General features: G+C 44.4%; 2 protein-coding genes across 2 annotated transcripts in view; one reads left to right on the top strand and one right to left on the bottom strand.

Moving 5' to 3' along the window:
• Positions 1–5,826, bottom strand: part of esr2a (estrogen receptor 2a) — a 22,220-nt gene extending 16,394 nt beyond the window's left edge. The window contains exon 1 of the mRNA XM_084439714.1: positions 5,560–5,826. The gene's annotated coding sequence lies outside the window, so the exon portion shown is untranslated. The remainder of the gene's footprint in view (positions 1–5,559) is intronic.
• Positions 1–22,500, top strand: part of LOC311310618 (nesprin-2-like) — a gene marked incomplete at its 5' end in the record, with an annotated part of 259,823 nt that overhangs the window by 129,906 nt on the left and 107,417 nt on the right.

Raw genomic sequence — 22,500 nt, 5'->3', positions numbered from 1 at the left:
TTATCCCCCAAAATTCCCCGTTCCCCTGACATGTCTTCACAGAAGAGATGGAGAGGAGCCAGGTCATCTTCCTCCTCCACCTGTGTGTGTGAGGTCATCTTCCTCCTCCACCTGTGTGTGTGTGAGGTCATCTTCCTCCTCCACCTGTGTGTGTGTGAGGTCATCTTCCTCCTACACCTGTGTGTGTGAGGTCATCTTCCTCCTCCACCTGTGTGTGTGTGAGGTCATCTTCCTCCTCCACCTGTGTGTGTGAGGTCATCTTCCTCCTCCACCTGTGTGTGTGAGGTCATCTTCCTCCTCCACCTGTGTGTGTGAGGTCTGTTGGAGATAAGCATCACGTTTGTAGCTCATCTGGTTCAAATGTTACAGCCAAATTGGATTTGGCTGTCATGGCAACCTCAAGAGTCGCCAGCTCTTGCTTGGCTACATCTGGGCCACATCTGGGCCACATTTGGCGTTTTTGCACGACTTTGTACGAACTTAGCCTCATGTCTCTCTAAGTCTCTCAACTATACGGTCTAGGTAAACAACGTCACAGAAATCAACGATATATCTGTGACTTTTTTGTTGTTCGTACTGTAGAAGATTCCAGAGGTTGTCATCTAAGCCATGACCTCAATCCCAGTTGGGGGCCAGACAACTCCCCAGGAATACTGCCAATCACTGTTGAAATGGTCGTTACTCGGGACAGAGTTTCTGAAAGAGGTGGTGCTAGGATATGCTGCTGGAAAATACTAGTACTTTATCACGGCAAGAACAGCATATAAAGCAGCCGGTTGACTGAATGTTGGCCCCACTTCAGTCCCTTAAGGACATAAGGACATACTGTAGCCCATATAGCCTGCATGTCCCTACTAACAGGTCAGTATGATTCCCTTTAACACCACCATCGGCTGGATAGTAAAACACACCTACAGGTCCCAAATCAGTTCTAATTCTATGCTACAATCGGTCTCTACAACCCTCATCCTACTACAACGATAACAGTGATGATACAGCAGGATGTGCCCAGGCTGTTAATGATTACTGAGACCCAACCAGAGCCATGGAACACTTTCCCTGCAGCCAGCGCGACCTTTCACCTCTGCTCCCGTTGCTCTGTGTTGACAGACAGGACAAGATCCTACTGTGTCAGTGATGTTACTTGAGTTCATCACAGGACTGTCGGGATAATAAAGCTTTTTAAAAAAGAAAAGCAATATAAAATAGAGTAGCTCACATTATTTTATTTTCAATAGCAAGCTCTCAGATGAACCTGCTTCCAACGACTGAATTAAAATCTGTGGCAACTAAAACAAAACAAACAAGCAAACAAAACAACCAACCAACCAAAACAAAAACAAGCAATGAGTCTGCAAGGTCTAATTAAAATGACTCATTATCTATAACTGCTCTGTCTCACTCTAGGGGAAAGCTTTCTACATTCATTCATCCATGGATGGACGGATGGATGGATGGATGGATGGATGGATGGATGGATGGATGGATGGATGGATGGATGGATGGATAGATGGATGGATGAATGAATGAATGAATGAATGAATGAATGAATGAATGAATGAATGGACGGAGAAAAGTTCTCCAGAGAGTGAGACAGAGCAGTGGAACGATAATGAATATTTTGATTATTATCTTATTATTATCTTATTATTATTATTATTTTGAATGTGAAAACAAAACAACAACAACAACAACATAACAGACATACAGTATTATCTGTATAAGCCACACACACCGCAACAGTACAGCTTGCTTGTGACTCTTGACAACATTCAATGAAGGGATATCTGTATGTTGTTGTGCTAAATAAAGGTTGATTCTCATCTACAATTCAGTTACGGTAACTACTTTCCTCTTCGGCCATTGATTCTTCAATACCATCAATAATCATCATATATCAAATATGTACAATACAACGCAATACAAACATGTCACAATCACTTGATAGCCAATCAGCCCTCGCCTCGTGAGACAGAGACCATCTTGATCTTGCCAGATCACATCCTGTTTCTCTCAAACCAGCAAGCGGATCTGGGCCATATACAGGCCAGATCTGGCCCTTGTGGCTTAGTTCCGGCCCATATATGGCCCAGAAACACATCCGCTTGCTATCTGGGTCTGGCGTGTCAGGTTAAATCAGCCCCTGTGTATGAGTGAATTTGTTAATGTTTCATAATTAATACTTCATGTTTCAGAATTAAGTTTTAAATATCATCAGTGCTGAATTGTGTCACCCCTTAAACACTGACCTCACTCTCTCTCCGCCACCCCGCCCTCTCACTAGCCAGGTCCCCTGACTCATCTTTTGGTCAATATGGCGATGGTTCAAATTACAGACATTATCTGAGGTACCGCAACATGGCACAACATGTTGAAACATCAAAGTGAGCGTGTCTTCGGTTGGACCATGTTAATCACTGCTGCTGTCCAGTCAGGCAAGCAAGCTCCCAGCCAAGAGGGAAAACTGGGAACTTCTCACTCACACATTATCAACAAGTGACCATCAAGGTACTGGCAGCTGAGCTGAGTGAACACAACAGTTAATGTCTTGTCTAGCATCTTTCTTGGACATTGAGACCCGCCATATACTAAACATGAACATCTATACATAACAGGGCACTTGTGTTGAGTAATTAGGAGTTAAAAGGTTAGCAAACAACATTTAGAACAGTTCCCAGTTCGATTAAGTGCATATTCCAAATGAAATCTGATTAAATCTGAATGATTCCATGTGCATTTCCATACCAGACCCTTTGTACTGTAACTATTCCTCGCAATTCAGACCTGACCTTGAATATTTTTAGATGAAAGATAGAATTCCTAGAACGTTCAGCATTCTTAATTATTTTCCAAGACTAAGGCTAAATGATGTGGGAGTCTTTCATGTTTCTTGGGAGGCGTTGACCTTGCCTTGAAAGCTGCCTCCTGGAAATCTGTCTAGAGAACAGCTGGGTAGCGTGAGAAAGAACCTCCCACCTACTCATTCACCACCACGGATAAGGTCCTCTTTTCTTATACAACGGTATAGATCCGGTCCATTCTCTCTATTGGTCAGTTTGCATTCCAGCCGTGGTGATAACCACGATATCCCTACGCTAAAATGTAATGTTCGCACATCTTTTAATATCAATCCACCTCGTATTAGTAGCCGTGGCAACGTCCAGATCAATGTTTACAAAGATGTGCTGTAGCATTGTGGTTGCCTGGCAACGTTCACTTTTCAGCGGAAGTATCCGCAAATGATTAACAAATAGTTCCATTAAAAATACATTTATTTAAAGTTCGTATTGTCTTTCTTTTTGAAATATTGACGGATAAATGTGGCAACCGTTGTATAAAAGCATTATGGAACGAGAAGCCGTGGGATGTCACGGATATCGTCACGGCTAGCGGGGGCGGGCGGGGGGGACTCCCGGTAGCCATGACGATATCCGTGACATCCCACGGCTTCTGGTTCCATAATGCTTTTTGTCTGAAGGCCGTATCACCTCAGAACATGTGGAGGCTTGGGTGGACTGGACCGATGACAGCAATATGGTGTCACAACTGGTCAGAGTGTGAGTGTAAGCATACTGTAGGATGTTTGGTTTAGGGGTTGATTTGTGTCTGGGGGTCAAAAGGGCGGGGCGGGGGTGGGGGGGGGGGGGGGGTAGAATCACATTTTAAGGAGGGTTAATGTAACAATAGGCCTGGGGAAAGAACTGAAATTTCGATAGGGAGAAATTATACAATTTTGGTGGGGATATATCAGGTTTTAACACTAGAATAGAATAGAAAAGAACATTTATTTTGCATAAGAAGTACAGGTACAGACGGATTTGGGTCTCTATTACTCTCTCTGAACAGCACACATTACCAAAACTAGACCACAGAACTATAATCTACAGCTCAATCACACACACACGCACACACACACACACACACACACACACACACACTCACACACACACACACACACACACACACACACACACACACACACACACACACACACACACACACACACACACAGGTCTGTCAAACATCCACCAAGCCAAATGAGCCCCAGAGAAGCTCCCGGCTGCTAGCCAGAGGATCCCGCAGGCCTCTCGAACAAAAGCCCAAGGCCACGCTGTTCTCTCATCTCCAGCGCTCCGGGCGGAAACAGGCCCTTCCACCCCCGGAGAGGGAGGACCAGTATGGAGGTGGGACCGGGGGGGTGGGTAGAATCATATTTTAAGGAAGGGAAATGTACAGTAACAATAGGCCTGGGGACAAGAAGTCAAATTTCGATTGGGAGAAATCATACAATTTTGGTGGGGATATATCAGGTTTTAACACTAGAATGGAATAGAAAATAGTATTTATTTGCCATAAGAAGTACAGGTAGGCCTACAGACAGATCCTTTGAGAGGGAATGCAAAGCGTGAGAGTTATGGAGGAAATTAAGTAGACTAGCAGGTACAGTATGACTATGTAAACACATGCAGAAAAGCTGCAACCATCTGCTTTTTCTGCACTGTTGTTTATTTTGCTCCCACTTGACTGTGTATTTTACAGAAGAGTGAAAATTTAAAGCAGGACTGTAAAACAAATATTTGCTCGTATCTGATTCAGACATAAAACTAATGATCTGACCTTGGGTGTGTTTACAAGAAGGGAGCCCCCTTTCAACTCAACATCATCCTTCTCAGAGCAAGGAACATTCCCAACTAGGACTGAATCAACAACAATAGTCTTGATTTAATTCTCAGTGACGTTCCAAAAGATTCTCAAGATGAGCTTATCCAAGACATTTTTCAACAGCTGAAATGTGAAACTCCTTATTTATTAAGAAATGCATACGCTTTTCATGCACGTTTGTACTTGTTGCTAGAATCTTGCACATTAGGGCAATGTGAGGACACTTTACCAGTTGCATTAAAGTTTTAAATGTGAAATTCAGAGAGTATTTTCACTGAGTATCCAGCCCAAGTTCTTGATTTGACTTGTCTTTTAGCCCAGCACAACTACGTCATGATGTGGAAGGTCTTGGTAATTCAAGAGAAATATATATTTTTTAACCTTTAATTGTGGAAGGCTTCTTGCACTAGTGGCAGATGTCTCTAATACATTTACACCTGTTTTGAAAACAACTTGTAAAATGTGTAATATGGTGTGGGATAATGGCTATTCGGAGTAGGACTGATTTATTTTCCTATACCAGCTGCAACAAGTGGTTTAGCCCTGAACCCATCATACGTGGATCACTGATATTTTACAAAAGTCAGCGAATGCATTACAGTATGTTAGGCCTTGATTATACTTGATTATATCTATTGATAAGAGTCTATCTAGGCTATTGTACAGTCAACGCAGATTTCTAAGCCATCAATCAATAAGCAGCATGTGCACATGGAATTTGATCCCGCACACTGTTGAAAACTGATAAAAGGCTGTGCTCGTAGGACTAATATTTGACTTAAACTACATTTTGGGCTTGTATCGGGTAAACAAACAAACAAAAAACTATAAAAGCTATAACATGCATGAAAAAGTTGTTCACTTGGCCTAATTCATTCTTTGAAGGATGCGACTTACCGTATCTGTCAGATGGCAAAATCGACTGTAGATAAACTGCAGAGTTCCATCTGTAGAAAAATAATTGATCTACTATTGCAATATGAAGGTCCCTTCTTCCGATGCTGCGTATGTCCCAGCGGGCATACCGTAAGATGCGAAATGGGTAAGAGTTTGAAGGTTGTCTTATTGGACGGAGCCCATATGGACCACTTTCCGTGTTCCCCGTGTTTTCAGAACAGCAGCCGTAGCTGAGTGGAAAATCTCTTCTAGACACTTGACGACGTCAGTAGCCACACCCGCTCTCGCTCTCTCCTCGCTCGGAGGCTGGAGCAACTGTTTCATGAAAGGTCCGTCCCAAAACAATGCACATAGTCCACTTGACCAGTAGGCTACTGTATTATCAGAGAAAACACTAACGCAAATTGTACAACTGTATGATATTTAACCCTTGTGTGATGTTCATATTTTGCCCTTCACGTACTATGGTAGACCCGTGACATTATTGGGGTTTTAAAGCAATACAGCCATAACAATTAATGTAAAAAATATTTATGGGGGTATAGGTCAGAGGTCACTGCCCTGACCCCGACCGGCTCTGAGCCGAGGGGGCGGAGTCTCGCCACCACGCCAGTATCCACGCCACGAACCCCACAACTCAGCCCCTGATGGGCTAGAGACACACAGTCTTCCCCGGGTGGTGGGGGGGTGGAGGGGCTCAGGGAGGGGAACGCTTCCCCCGACCTGAGGGGGGCGTCACAGAGCACGTTTGCCATACTGATAGATTTATAAGTTGCCCACACTACACAGGGTACACAGTGTGGGGTAGCAGGTGCTATGTTGAAACCATAGTGTGTGTGTGTGTGTGTGTGTGTGTGTGTGTGTGTGTGTGTGTGTGTGTGTGTGTGTGTGTGTGTGTAAACACTACAGAGTGCGGGAGTGCAGGTGCTATGTTGAAACCATAGTGTGTGTGTGTGTGTGTGTGTGATGTTTGTGTGTGTGTGTGTGTGTGTGTGTGTGCGTGTGTGTGTGTGTGTGTGTGTGTAGATTTAGTCACTACAGAGTGCGGGAGAGCAGGTGCTATGTTGAAACCATAGTGTGTGTGTGTGTGTGTGTGTGTGTGTGTGAGGGGGGTATTGGTGGAGGGTGGGTGGGTAGCAGGGATGGGACTAGCCTTGAGACTTTTGACAACAATGCCTATAAAATGGTGGAGAGGGCTGTGTTCAATCTATGAAACATGCTGCAAATCTAATGGAGCAAACACACACACACACACACACACACACACACACACACACAGCAGTCCCAGGTAGGAGGACATTAGCTACCATAGCTACGCAGATGATACCCAACTCTATATTTCTGTAACACCCAGTAACTACAGCTTGGTTGACTGCCTTGTCAAGTGTACTACAGATATAAATTTATGGATGTCACATAATTTCCTCCAACTAAACCAGGGCAAAACAGAAGTACTGATCATTGGAGAAAAAGCTGAAAGAGAGAAACTAGCTGCGCACTTAAAAACTCTGAAAATTGACACCAATTGCCAGGCTAAAAACCTAGGTGTCATACTTGACTCAGATCTTAATTTTGAAAACCACATAAAGAATATTACAAAGACATCTTTCTACCACCTAAGGAACATTGCCAAGGTGCAACCCTTTCTCTCTCAGGCTGACACCGAAAGATTAATGCATGCTTTCATCACAAGCAGGCTGGACTACTGCAATGCTCTACTATCAGGCCTACCAAAGAAAGCAATCTCTAAGCTACAAATGATACAGAATGCTGCAGCACGAGTCCTCACTAAGACTAGACGAAGGGCACACATCACACCAGCCTTAAAATCACTACACTGGTTACCAGTCAACTCTAGAATAGACTTTAAAATACTACTACTAGTCTATAAATCTCTCCACAATCACTCACCAGAATATATTTCAAACATGCTTGTTAAGTACATGCCCAACAGACCACTCAGATCCTCAGGTACTGAACTCTTAACAGTTCCAAAAGCCAGGACCAAGAAACACGGAGAGGCAGCTTTTAGTTTCTATGCCCCCAACCTCTGGAACACCCTACCGGAGTGCCTAAGAAGGGCCGAAACAACGGAGGTCTTCAAGCGAGACCTCAAGACATACCTTTTCGACCTAGCCTACAATCACTAGCTAGGAACTTGAGACACAGAAAGGCAGCCTCAAACCTACCTGTGAATCCTCTATATACATTGGTCCAGTAGATGCCCCACTGTCGCCCGCAGACAATAGTTACCCCCGTGTCAGTTGTGGATGTTGTAGTACCTAGTTAACACACACGTACACACAGACACACACCAGTCCACACCCAGCTTAGGCCTGGACCTGGGCCCAGTTCCCTTTCCCCTCACCCTACCCCGGGTCCGTATCCTTTTCCCACCCCCAACCCTACCCCTGACCCCTACCTCTAACTGGACCCAGGCACACCTACACTCACGCTCACACACATACAGACATACACCAGTCCTGGGCTCAGATCCCCTCCCCCTCACCCTAACCCGGGTCCGTATCCTCTTCCTACCCCCCACCCTACCCCTGACCCCTGCCTCTATCTGGGCCCAGGCACGCACACACACACAGACACACATCAGGGTTTGCCACACCTCTCCCATGATGCTCTTATCCTTTCTTGCTCTAAAAATGTAGTTTGATGTAATGTACTGCTCTATATATGGCTCTGTGTGCTACTAACCCTGCTCTGCCTCCCCTCTCCCTAGTGCCTCTCTCTCTCCCTCCTATCTTCTAACCAGGTCCAGTGGATGCCCCACTGTCACCAGCAGACCACCCTGAGACCGATAGATACCCCTGTGTCTGCTGCAGATGTCGTAACAAATTAGTTAACACACACACACGTACACACAGACATACAACAGTCCACTTCCGGCTTTAGGCCTGGGCCCAGTACCCCTACCCCTCACCCTAACCCGGGTCCGTATCCTCTTCCTACCCCAACCCTACCCCTGACCCCTGCCTCTACCTGGACCCAGGCACACTCACACACACACTGACATACACCAGTCCTGGGCTCAGATCCCCTTCCCCTCACCCTAACCCGGGTCCGTATCCTTTTCCTACCCCCCACCCTACCCCAACCCCTGCCTCTATCGGGGCCCAGGCACGCACACACACACACACACACATTAGTGTTTGCCACACCTCTCCCATGATGCTCTTAGCCTTTCTTGCTCTGAAAATGTAGTTTGACGTAATGTATTGCTCTATATATGGCTCCGTGTGCTACTAACCCTGTTCTGCCTCCCCTCTCCCTAGTGCCTCTCTCTCTCCCTCCTATCTTCTAACCAGGTCCAGTGGATGCCCCGCTGTCGCCAATGGACCACCCTGAGTCCGATGGATGCCCCTGTATCTGCTGCAGATGTCGTAGCAAATTAGTTAACACACACACACACACACACAGACATACAACAGTCCACTTCCGGCCTTAGGCCTGGGTCCAGTACCCCCTTCCCCTCACCCTACCCCGGGTCCGTATCCTCTTCCTACCCCAACCCTACCCCTGACCCCTGCCTCTACCTGGACCCAGGCACACTCACACACACACTGACATACACCAGTCCTGGGCTCAGATCCCCTTCCCCTCACCCTAACCCGGGTCCGTATCCTTTTCCTACCCCCCACCCTACCCAAACCCCTGCCTCTATCTGGGCCCAGGCACATTTATGCACACACAGACATACACCAATGTTTTGTCATGTCTCTCCTATGATGTTATTAGCCTCTCTTACTCTGAAAATGTAATTTAATGTTATTTATTGCTCTATAAATGTTCTTAGCCGGTAGACAAACATACTCCAGGAGCTTGCTCGATCGCCTCGTTGAGAGGGGTCAGGGAAGAATTTTTACAGCTCACTTATCTGGCCCTCGGGTGATTACTGTTTTTTTTGCTTCCCTCTGGAATATGTAGGGGTGGATGTCTGCCCACCTCCCTTGTTCTCTGTAAAGCGCATTGTGTTGCCTCTGGGTATGAAATGCGCTATATAAATAAAGCTTTGATTGATGATTGATTGATTGAGGAAGACAGCAGGCTTTTTTTTTTTTTTAGCTCCAATTTCCACACTCACTTTTTCCCCACCAATGTCTTAAATCAGAGTCCCTCTGTGCACCACAAAGCCTGGAAACTCTTCAGGAGGTTATAAACTCTCTCTCTCCTTCTCTCTCTCTCTCTCTCTCTCTCCCTCTCTCTCCCTCCTCTCTCTCCCTCTCTCTCTCTCTTTCCTGGATAAATAAAGGCTAAATAAAACTGCTAGCCTAGCTTGGCCCCTTCCTCCTCAGCTCCCTGTCTTTTTTAATGAGAAGAGAGATAGAGAGAGAGAGAGAGGGAGAGAGAGAGAGGGAGAGAGAGAGAGAGATAGAGAGAGGGAGAGAGAGAGAGAGAGGGAGAGGGAGAGAGAGAGAGAGAGAGAGAGGGAGAGAGAGAGAGGGAGAGAGAGGGAGAGAGAGAGAGAGAGAGGGAGAGAGAGAGAAAGAGAGAGAGAGAGAGGGGGGGGAGGAGAGAGAGAGGGAGAGCGAGAGAGATAGGGGGGGGGGAGAGGGGAGAAGAGAGAGAGGAGAGAGAGATAGGGAGAGAGAGATGAGAGAGAGAGAGAGGTAAGAGAGAGAGAGAGAGAGAGAGAGAGATAGAGGGGAGGACATGCAGCTCTGGGCCCGGGCTGGATTCGGACCCAGGCCGCTGTGATAAGGACCAGCCTTCACATGGTACGCGCCTTAACCCATGAAAAAAAAAGTGACCTAACCTAAATTGGCCCTCAGTCAAGGTCAAGGTCAACTTTATTTATATAGCACATTTAAAATCAACCGAAGTTACACCAAAGTGCTTTACAGTATAAATGAAATAAAAACAGACAATACATATAAACAATACTGAATATAACAGTGATTAAAACATTGATTATAGCTTTCTTAGGTGGACCAGATAGGAGAGCATTGCGCTTATCAAGCTGGCTAGAGATTATTATTATTTATTTTTTTTAAGATATTTTTTTAGGGCTTTTCAGCTTTAATGTTATAGGACAGTTGAGAGAAACAGGAAACGTGGGAGAGAGAGAGGGGAGGACATGTGGCACAGGACCCGAGCATCGAACCCGGGTCCGCCGCGCAAAGGACTAGCCTTCATATGGGGCACGCCTTACCCAGTGAGCTACCGGGGCGCCCCATGCTGGCTAGAGATTAAAGCACTGCACATTACTCAAGCAATAACAAGCTGATCCTGATTAATAATGGATATATAATAGATGAGCTGTTCTAGGGTCAGTGTGGATCTGGATCTGGAGGAGAAATGAAGGGAGAAGAGTTCATGGTCTATGCAAAGACTAGAGTCACCCTGGACTGCCCAGAGCTGAGCTGCACACTAACTGCAATAGAACATCTGACAAAGATTTATTACTCCTAAAAGTCTCCTCTATAACATAGAAAGTCTTAAAATAATAATAATAATAATCAGACTCATTCTGATACAGCAGGTCTCTGAACACAGTAGGGCTGATGTTGATCAGACTCCTTCAATCTCAATGTAAAATGGATTTTCTATATGAAGACACTACATCCAGATGGGCTCAATGAGCTCAATGAAGAACTCTCTCTAATGCTTCTCTCTCTCTCTCTCTCTCTCTCTCCCTCTCTCTCTCTCTCTCCCCCCCCCCCCCCCCCCTCTCTCTCTCTCTCTCTCCCTCTCTCTCTCTCCCTCCCCTCAGGGCTTTAGCCTACAGTATAACTATACCATCCCTGCAGGAGCAGTAGGATTCTCCGCAATTGAGTGTAAACTCCCATTTTGTCATCTACTATATGTAACCTGTATTTCACATCCTGTTGATGCACTGTATACACATACTGTATATCCCTTCTGATCATTGTAAATTATGGGATTTATTTTGGGTTCTGTGTTTGTATATGTACATATGTATTTTTATCTGCATGCTTTTTCTAATGGCTACATTGTTACACAATGGGCTAATTGTCCTGATTGTTTTTGTATCAGCCTCTCTCCTATTGGCTACTGCCAGTGGCTGATTGCCCATTTAGATCCAACCGTATGCAGCTGGTACCAGTACTGATGATGGTCTGAACCACCAAAATGTTCTTTTCACTTTGTCACTTTGCACTTTTTCACTATGCTTAAAAAACAACCTATTTTTGTATCTTGGATGCCTCCTCGTTTGTAACAGCCTGCGGTCCGATCCTCAGTTTGATTTAACACCACTTTGTTTAGCCTGAGGCTTAAACACACCTGCTTGACTCTCAAATCAGCCAGAATCAAAGAGCAAAAACTTTCCTGCTCATTTGAAATATGCCATTGCCAAGGGCAACACGGGATGCTTAAAAAAAAAAAAAGAAAGTATATTAATACAAAACTGACAAGTAGCCTGTACACCATACAATACAATGAAGCATGAGCAATGCATACACAACAATCACTAAGCCATTATAACTTGTAAACTTTAAACATTGCTGGTTATCATCAGTGTAAGTTATCTGGCTCATTTCATCTTCATCATCATCTTATTCTTATTCTTCTTATTAGGTGATGCCCACTGAGACCAAAGTCTCGTTTTAGATGGTGCCCTGGTTACAATAAGACATACAGTATAAAACAAATAAAACCGCCACCTGACATGAATTTGCACCCTGATCCTTTGCAGTTCCTGCATGTAGCCGAGCATCAGATGTCCTGCTTCCTGCATGTGCGCCTCAGGCTGCTGCAGTCTAGGCGACTGTCTCTTGCAGTGCGCCTGATGACCTGTAGGGGCTCCCGTGGCGCTGGTGGGAGGTCGGTTTGGGCAAGGACAAGCCCCCAGTAACGCTCTTCCCACTCCCACTCTTGTGGCAGGAGTTCCTCTACAGGACCGTTCCCCTCCCTCCCGTAGTGCGCATGAGTGAATGGAACCTATTCTTCCATAAGTGGGTCAAAAATTGTCCGTATTAGAATCAATGTGTTTCATATAATGAAGCCATTTTCATAATTTTGGTTAAGAATAACGATTTGTTTTACCTTTTCCTGATCAGCTTGTCCATCCTGTTGGTATACGGCAAGAAGAAAAGTATGTTTCTGCTTCGAAAATGACAGTCTAATTTAAAATGATTTCTACATGTGGTAAATCAACAAGTCACAACACGTAAATAAAGTTTTGGAGTAAAAAAATAAATAAAAAATAGTGTATTTCGTCACTTTTGAGGGAGCTAGGCTAACCAGTGTCAAGCCACGTCCAGTAGGCTAATTGCGGCTAAGCTAGGCTAATGGCGAAGGACTCAACGCTGACTACTGCCCGCCCAGAGAAGAGATGGGTATGTATCCTCTTGTGTGACTCTGGAGGAGATGACAAATAATCTCCCCCAAAGCTGGCGTGTTCCTTTAAGTTGACTGACTTGCCCAGCGGATGCTTGGCAGTATGGCCTTTGTAGGGAGGCCAAACCGGAAATGGCTCAGGACACTGAAGCTAAAAAAAGAGAATTAGTGCTAAATGCAGGATGAAAGTAAACAATACAATGGTTGTTGCAGCGTCTGAAATTAGTGATTGAGTGTGTGTGTGTGTGTGTGTATGTGTGTGTGTGCTGCTATATATACTAGATGGCAACTCTCACCACACCTTCACACACACACACACACACACACACACACACAATGTGCCCGGCACGGCATGGGCCAGCATGTAGCTCGGGAGGTAGAGCGGCCGGGAAGGTCCCCGGTTCGATCCCAGCTCTCGAGCATGAGCAAGACACTGAACCTCAAATCGCTCACGAGCAGCAGGGTGGTGCACTGGTGCCGTACCTAGTCGCCTCACAACAGGAAGCTCTCTGGCCCTTTCTCTGCAGAGTTTATATCCTCTCTGCATGTTCGCAAGGCTTTCCTCCCAAGAACCAAATGTCTGCAAAACACGAACAGATTCTCTTCAGTTCGGTCCCTGAACACTTAAACCCCGGGTGCCTCTGACAAGTGAACAATGCAGAGAACAATTTCCACCGGTGTGCGTGCACATGGGCATGCATGTGCACAGATTCATGAGTAAGGAGACATTCACTATCCTCTCGGTCGCCTATGTTGAGAGAGAGCGATAGTACAGCTTTTTCGTATCAACGAAAATTACATTTCATGAATCACAGCTTCCTCGCCCCTCGTCTCTCAGTGCCCAGTCTTCGTAATTGCTTGCCGCTAGCAATGCCTGCCAGCGCTCTGAGAGCACTTCTAAAGCTATGTTCTGGTTACTTGGTAATGGGCTGCATTGCATGTGGGCACAGATGGACCAGGAACAAGGTCTAAGAATAGAAAACTAATAAGACTTGGAAAAAACTTTTAAATTTGCCTCTCTTCTCCTGCAGTCTCATATTTGATGAGTTTTTGTGAGGTAATATAAGCTCAAATATCTCATTTATAGCAATATAATACCATGAGATAATGGTGCACGTGCACACCTGAGTCTATATGCATGGTATATGTGTGGGATACTGTACCTCAGTTAACCCTGAGTTAGTGGCCCTTCCACGGCTTCACAGCAATCCTCCATTCATGTGTTTGTCGCTGTTAGACTTGTGGGTGTGTATACAAACTCGAATAAACTTGAATAGATAAAACTTATATGATATGAAAACAGTGTCCTCAGGGCGGAAACAGCTGGCAGAGAGAAAGGAGAAGTCCCTGATGCCCCTGGAGAGATGGATCCATCTGTAAGAGGAACACGAGAGTTTATGCCCCCATCTGGGAATTCACAACCCTTCTCAGTGGTGCCATCCGCACTGATGTACCCCCCCCCCCGCCCCCGCTCCACCCCCCCGCCCCCATACCCCGGCATGGCAGAGAGTAGAGCCAGGAACAAGGAATCAAAACTGCTCGACCCCAGTGTGGCATGATCAGGCCGGGGTCAGCGGGTCTCGCTGACCTCTGGGGGCACGAGAGAAGGCAATAAGTGTCACTTGCGGGCAGCTTTGTAGAAGTGAGAGTGGGAAGTTGTTTTTGTTACTGTGTTGACCTGGCACGTTCGGGGCGAGGGGGGGGGGGGGGGGCTCCCAAACCGGACTGGGGTTGGCACTTTGATCGGATTAACACAAGTGAGGGATCAAGGGATTTGCACGCACGCACGCACATGCACACAAACGCACATCCGCACACATGCATGCACGCGCACACACGCGCACATATGCACACACGCACAAACACACTTGCATGCACGCACACACACACACACACACACATAAAGTGTTTGCAGGGGGATACGTGATGGGGGCTTGTTTTGTTTCTGAAAGGGGTTCCAGAGTTTAGGGCCAGCAATCTGAAAAGCAATGTCTCCACAATTGGTTCTAGCTGTGGGGGCGTTTATTGCTAGTGGTACTTGTGAGCTAGTGTGATAGTTAGAAACAGGAAATGAGTGGAGGCTGGATAGGTACAGAGGTGATTTGGCAATGAGGACTCAATATGTAAATAAGACTCCATGTTGTATTCTCCTGAGCTCAAGGGAGGCCCACTCCAGCGTTTGGTAAAGTATGCAATGATGAGTTCTTAACCCTTCACCCGTGATGAATCTCAAGGCTGTGATAGAGAGGGCCAAGGGACTTTAGGATAGACGCTGAGGTGTGGATGTACAGGGTGTCACCATAATCAAGAACTGGCTGGATGTTTGTCTGAATATAATCATTTTCCTACTCTCCTGGGAGAAACATGATTTGTTTCTAAATAGAAATCCAAATTTAGGTTTAATTATGTTTCTTAAATAAGTGAAATGGTGGCAGAAGGATAGATTATAGTCAAGCAAGATGCCTAAATATGAATATTCCTGCACACATTCATTTCATTTCAAACCTTTATTTATACTCATGAAGCACTGAGGTTTCCCTCGTTTACAATGATGACAAGTTTACACAGACACAAATCAGCAAAGCAAATGCAATGTGCAATAACAATTAATTATAATGAATCATAATTAATCTATTTCCGTGTTCTGTAGAGTGGTGAGAGGCACCAGTGATGGATCAGGGCTCTTGATGGAGAAGATCATGAAATTAGTTTTATTGGCATTTAGAACAAGTTTCAGCTTTGCTAACAAGTGCTGAATGGAAATGAAAGCTGAATGAAGTAGCAGGAGGGCTTCACTGGTTGTGGGTGTTGTTGTATAAAGTAGCATGTCATCAGCATAGAGTTGAAAAGTAAATTTGGAAAGATTAGAAGCAATATTGTTTATGTAAATGGTAAAAAGTAAGGGACCAAGAATATATCCTTGAGGGACTCCTTTCTTTAGGGTCAGAAAGGGAGATTTAAACTCATCTTCTAATACAGCTTATGTTCTATTTAATAGGAAAACCGGAAACCAGTTGCATGCATTTGCATCTAAGCCTATTTTGGCCCGTCTCTATAGTAGGATAGAACGATCAACTGTATCAAAAGCTTTAGGGAGGTCAATGAACAGAGCTGCACATTTCTGTTTATTATCAATAGCTGAGATCATATTGTTTACTACGAGTGTGGCGGCTGATGAGGTGCCATGTCTTGGTCTGAATCCGGACTGATGAGGATTCAGAACTGAATTTCTAGTTAGAAAGGTGTGTTAATTGGTTGTTGACTAGCTGTTTCAGGATCTTGGCTAAGCAGGGTCGTGTGGAGATAGGACGATAGTTATTGACATCTGAGGAATCTCTTCCTTTTAGAAATGGGAGGATGTGCACACATTTCCAGAGATTAGCAACAATGACTTCTACTAAGTGATAGGTTAAAAATATTCACTAGTGGGTTTACAATAAGAGGGGCAGCAAGTTTTAGTAGGCACGGGTCACGGTTTTTCCCCATTGCTTTTTATGGTGTCAATATTCATTCATAATTTGGAGACTTTGTCTTTGGAGCAGAGACTAGGGTAGAATTCTGCCCCGATCAGAGGGAGAATGTTTTGGTTTAATGGTCAATTTTGATGTAATGGCAGGGGTGTCAGTGTTTTCAAATAAGTAGCCTGATTTAATTGAAGTGTTGATTAAATGTGTTCCCTCTAATGTTGTCAAGTATAAGGCCTGAATCTGTTTTGAGTTGTTGCGAGAGCGAGGGTCAAGTATAAGGCCTGAATCTGTTTTGAGTTGTTGCGAGAGCGAGGGTTTGGATTTAATAATTTCCCAGAATTTGGAGGGACTGCCATTGATATTTGCACAGACTCTGATAAAAATTGGGGACGAGAAGGATGCTTGTTGAGGAAGTGTGTGTGTGTGAGAGAGAGAGGGAGAGAGAGAGAGAGAGAGAGAGGGAGAGAAAGGAAAGTGGATATGGTTGGAAGGAATAGAGGACCGAGCTGTGTGTGTGTGTGTGTGTGTGTGTGTGTGTGAGAGAGAGAGAGAGAGAGAGAGAGAGAGAGAGAGAGAGAGAGAGAGAGAGAGAGAGAAAGAGAGAAAGGAAAGTGAATATGGTTGGAAGGAATAGAGGACGGGGCTGTGTGTGTGTGTGTGTGTGTGTGTGTGTGTGTGTGTGTGTGTGTGTGAGAGAGAGAGAGAGAGAGAGAGAGAGAGAGAGAGAGAGAGAGCGCCTGTTTGGGGCTGAGAAGGTTATTTATTGTTGGAGCATGCCGTTCCTCACATTCTCTCCGGGTACGGTACATGCTGTGATGTGGGAGTCGCTCTCTCCTTAGGTCTGCTAAAAGCAATTAAAACCACCCGCATAATAACATACCAGCTACTCCACACATCTCCAACCTGCATTCATCATTCGCTTTTCAAATTCAAAATTACATTTCTTGTTTTTTCAGTCTCTTCACCGACCAAGGTCGTAACGTTTGATTGTGGGTAGGTTTTTGGCGTTGACGACACTTTTATGTGAATGTTCTCTGTGTTCCAATAAATCAACCCTCTTTGAAAGGGCAGACCCCTCTGTGTCTGTGTTGATCTACTCATTAACATTTGGAGCAGATCCGAAGCTCGGGGGGGATCCACAAATTAAAACTAAACTTTGAGTGAAGCCAGCTTCCTGTCTGTGGGTGCTAGAGACATGGGGTTTGGACTGGGGTGTGTCAGGGGAGAGCCCGCAGTGCACCAAACTGCCCACCCCACCGGCTGCAGCCTGAGGGGGCGCCAGAGAGCCACCCAAACACGGCCACCCATTCACTTCCATTTTCTGGGGGGACTTTGGCTCAAGAGCGCGGCAACAGACAAACTCAGGTGGATGAAAATAAAATGTACTGGTATGAACATTAAATTGATTGATTTGATATGAAACAATATCTCTCATACATTTACATGTAGTAATGGTGCATATACATGTCACATAGTTGGAGTAGCAGTGGCCAGATAGCAAGCGGATGTGTAATGATTCTGGGCCATATATGGGCCGGAACTAAGCCACAAGGGCCAGATCTGGCCTGTATATGGCCCAGATCCGCTTGCTATCTGGGATATTGCGCTAGCTGCAGAGTAGTTTCAGAGCAGTCGAAATCTAGAAAAACCCACTCCACTGCTATTCAATACTGGCGACACACGCATCACGTTTAATTTGGTCATGCAAAGTATTTACCCATGCATGCTCCGGCTGGTCCTGGTGTGGGTTTTTCCTGCAGAGGCAGTGATAGTTGAACTTCAATAATCCCCATAGGAACTTCTAAGCACCAATTGCTTATCAATGAAAACCTGACTTGAGCTGGACATGCTGCGACATGCGTCATGGGCGGAGGTATGCGCTCTCCGAGGGACCTCTCATAGTTCATGATGTGAGCGTTGGACTTGCTTGCAGGTCTTTCAGACACTTTCAGCTTGCTAAAAAGCTCCATTCTCAAATCCTACAAATCTCCTCTACAAGTCCTCACTAAATGAATGGACATTAAAATAATTTAAATTCTGTCACACGGAAACCAATGTGGAGTAAGGCCATGCAGCCACTGTTTCCTGTGATACAGGTCAAGTTAGGTTCACATGAATGAGGGAGTTATTTTAAACTCCTGTAGCGAGATAAGGTTTATGTTCTACGGGAAAATGCTTCTTCAATTCTTCCCCCCAAAAAATCCCATTTTCCTTCCATTTGCTATTCTGAAAGTCATTTATGAGACCGTTAAGAGTTCCAAGTGTAGGAGTACATGGGATATTGACTATTAAATAAGGGGTGGATTGTGAGCGGAGCAGTTTTATGTGGTGATTTATATCGTCTTTGTTAATTTTGTTTCTGCTAGACATAAGAGCTCATAAAATGTCCGCCAGATGAGCTGTTGGCTAGTTCCAGTGCTGTCCCTGGTGAGGTGTTTATTTGCTCCACATGACATTGAGAACATGGCGTTCACTCCAGTGTGGGGGATGAACTGTGCCTTTTGCTGATAGAGAGGACCTAGCCTATCCCTCTTTCCAATAGACCAGTGCACCGCTGCCATAGACATACAGTACATGGAAAAAGTAACAGCTGTAAACTCTGGCTCTTGGTGGCAAAAAAAAAGGACTCAATGATTTAAAACTTGATCATAAAAAGGGTAGATTTTTACTTTGAGTGATAGCCAGAAAAATGTCGGTTGCTTTCTACAGATGTTTCTTTCCCCATGTAGTTCTATGGGGGAAAAAGTGTTTTGCCCCCAAATGCCTCATATGACCTGCAATACCGAGCTTGGCCACTGCGCTCAAAATGTTTCTCAGCCCTCGAGCTGCGTGGCTCGTGCATGGATGTATGGGCTCGTGGTGGTTTGAGAGGAGCCAGACGCCTCGCGGAGGTATTTCCTCCCTTGAACATCACGTGGTGCTGATTTTTAACTGAAGACATTTTAAGACACCAGTCACCAGTCTATCTAAACATTCCATCTGTCACATACCAGTTGAGTTATTCAACAAAAAACGGTTTTGTTTTGAGATAAGTTGATATTTTTCTGCTATTGGAAAATATAAAGTTGTATATATATCGAGTTGTTTCTATGCGGGGGGTTATAGATAAGTTTATCCATTTGTTTGATATTTATCAATTTTAGATTTTTAAATAAATCTTTGCTTGTATCACCACACTCACGACCACAGAAATACTACAGTGCTAGAAAGCCAAACAAACAAAAAGCTTCTGAACACTTATTACAGTCACATGCAAGTTTCAGATTTTAATCGTGTTGCCCGGATGAAGGTCGTTTGACTGAAAGCTCGGCATGACAATTCTGAAACTTGTGCATGTGAGCATGTGACCTAAGTGTGCATAAACTTTTTTTTCTTAAAATATTTTTCTTAAATAATGAATTGAAATGTAACAAGACGCCCTCCCTGATGTGGGGTTAGTCTTTCATGAAATGGCTTAAAAATGAACTAATAAAGATGTATTTTTGTTATTCCACTCTTGTTTGGCATGTAGGCCAACTTGTCTAATACAAAAGTATGATGTCTCATACATGACTAGCATGTTATACTCAATTCATATATAAATGTTGATTTAATAAGCCAATTGTCCTTGGAGAGCATCTCTCCATCAATAATGTTCTATACTACAGTATACCTGTACTACAGGCTCACTGCAGAAAACACTTTTCTGCTACTTTTCTTTTTGTCTATCAACAAATCCTTTGGGTTATACGCACCAAATCTAAGGGGCGGTTGAGCGCAATGGAAAATATTCTCCTTCAACTTTTTGTATGTTCCTATAATATATTATTCAACCTCACAAAACCCATTAGCATCCTATTTGCATATCAAAATTGTTGCAGTTGAGTGTCTGATACTCAAGGGCCACTCAACATGTAGCAGACTTTTAGACTCATGTTCTTGACTCTTAACAACTAAAGCTACATAGCAAATCCAATCATCTGGTAAATGAAGTGGATATTAAATGAGAATTTTTCTCATTCACTGGTAAAAAAAAGAAAAAGTATTGACTGTCAGTTGGCTCTGTTTACAATTTGGTTATTCAGCTTGATGTGATGTTTTAAAGAGTAACAGCGCCCTCTATTGGATGTTTTGTAGCAGTACATAATAAACCAGTAGTGAGTGTGGAAGTATGGAAATCTCTCCATTTAGCTACAGTACTTGGGCAGGTAATACAGTAAGTCTGCATTTCCTGAATTTTCACCAAATTGCAAAGGGACTCATTTAGGAGAGTATCCATATTCAAAAGCACATATATGACATCCTATAGTAGTCCTAGTTTACATCGCTCTGTCCTATTCTAAAGACATGAACTGAATTTCAGATTACTGCTAATTTCATATTGAGCAATTATTATGCATTCGTGATCAGTTTTTCCTTTTTTGTTTTTCCTTTTTGTTTTTCTAAATTGTGACAAAAGTGATATCAGTCATTTATTGGTGTTATTTGGTTGAATGTTCCTAATCAAGCTGTAGATGGCAGTGTTACACCATGTGACAGTGCCAGAGTCGCCTATGGTGTCTGGCTCCGTGGCAGGTGGAGAAATGCTGGTGGAAAGGATGTTTCATTCACATTTGCTCTAGTATTTTGTGTACTTGCTCTTTGCACTGTCTCCATGTTATGAACTGTGTCTGAAAACGATTTTGTAATATGTTGAAAAACTACAATGACAATAAAACAAATTCAGATTCTGATTTGGTGCTTTAGCATCTGTGCCAAGATTTACAACAACTGCCAAAGTAAAACAACCAAACTGTAGAGTGAATTACTGTAACTCTGTCCAGGATATGTGATCAGATCTGCATGCCACTGTCTTTTGGACTGATTAGAGGAGGCTTCATGAAAAGAATGGAGGACAAAATGAGGCTTTCAAGGAAATAAATGTTTTCAAGGATAGTAAATACATTGATGTACGCAATGAAAGTAGCTTTCATCTCAAGTTATCAACTTACTTGAACGTGAGATATTTGTATAAAGTTGGACCTTTGGGGTGTTAAGTAAGTAAGCAAGCAATGAGAACTGTGGTTCTCGGGCCTAGTGGCCTATAGGGCAGAAGCCTATCTCCTGATTCCTTAGCGTGAGGCAGCTTGATGTACAGGTACACCCCCTGGACATGACGCTAGTATGTCACAGGGACTCACCCCCCAATCCAACCCTTGATGCTGAGTGCCAAGCAGGGAGGAATTGGGTATCATTTTTTATAGTCTTTGATATGACTCATTGAACCTCCAACCTCCCAATCTCAGGGCGGACACTCTAACCACAAGGCCACGTTGGGGTGTTAGCACAAAACAAAAGGCGAGGCTGTCTGAAAGCTCCGCCCTCCTTCCGCCTGTCCTCTTGATTGACATGGACAGTGTCCAGGGGTCACCCCGGGGTCAACTGGCTGGAGACAAGGACAGAGGAAGGGATGAGGTGGGGGCAGAGGCCGGCCTCTCCCATTGGAGACTCTGAGGTCAAAGGCCAAACTTGGATTTTCCGCACTGTCACCCTCGGGCAAGCCCTCCAAGATTGCCTTGAGGGACTATGTCCTCATGTCAAATCAACTCTACAGGGTTTCTGAGCTGAGGCAAGGGAACCTACGGTTATAGTCTCTCTGACTTCTTCATTGCACTTACTGTACTTAATTTACTGTAGGATGGAGATGAGCTAAACTAACAAGTGTACACGAAGTGCACATAGGACAAGAATATCAATCCCACCAACAATACTTGTCCACTGGAAATAGAGAAAAACAATCATATTCAGAGCATGGTCAATACTAGATGCAAGGTAAGAATTATTTGATATAATGAGTGGCGGTTTCACCACTGGTAAAGGCTCTGAAAACACCAGGGGACCTTCTATTTTTAAACATCTCATTGACTTGAGCACCCGCTCAATCAGTTGTCAAGGAAAGTCCCCAACATTCGGTGGCAGATTGCGTCTCAATGGTATTCTGGTGTATTTTGGTCCCCAAATCCAACACTTTTTTCAGGTAGAAAAAAACACTGACACTGTCAGTCGTAGTCTACCTAGGCCTACGTTCATTGCGAGTTGTATTGCGAGGACTGGATGTGCCATTAGAGGTCGCCTACAAGGTATTATCCAGGAATTGCCTCTTCACATACCTATCTATATCTGTCTTGGAAAAAGAATAATC

This window comes from Borostomias antarcticus, assembly GCF_949987555.1.
Source record: "Borostomias antarcticus genome assembly, chromosome: 6".
Lineage (NCBI taxonomy): Eukaryota > Metazoa > Chordata > Actinopteri > Stomiiformes > Stomiidae > Borostomias > Borostomias antarcticus.
Note: the sequence above shows the minus strand (reverse complement) of the source record. Positions and strands in the feature narration are given on the sequence as shown.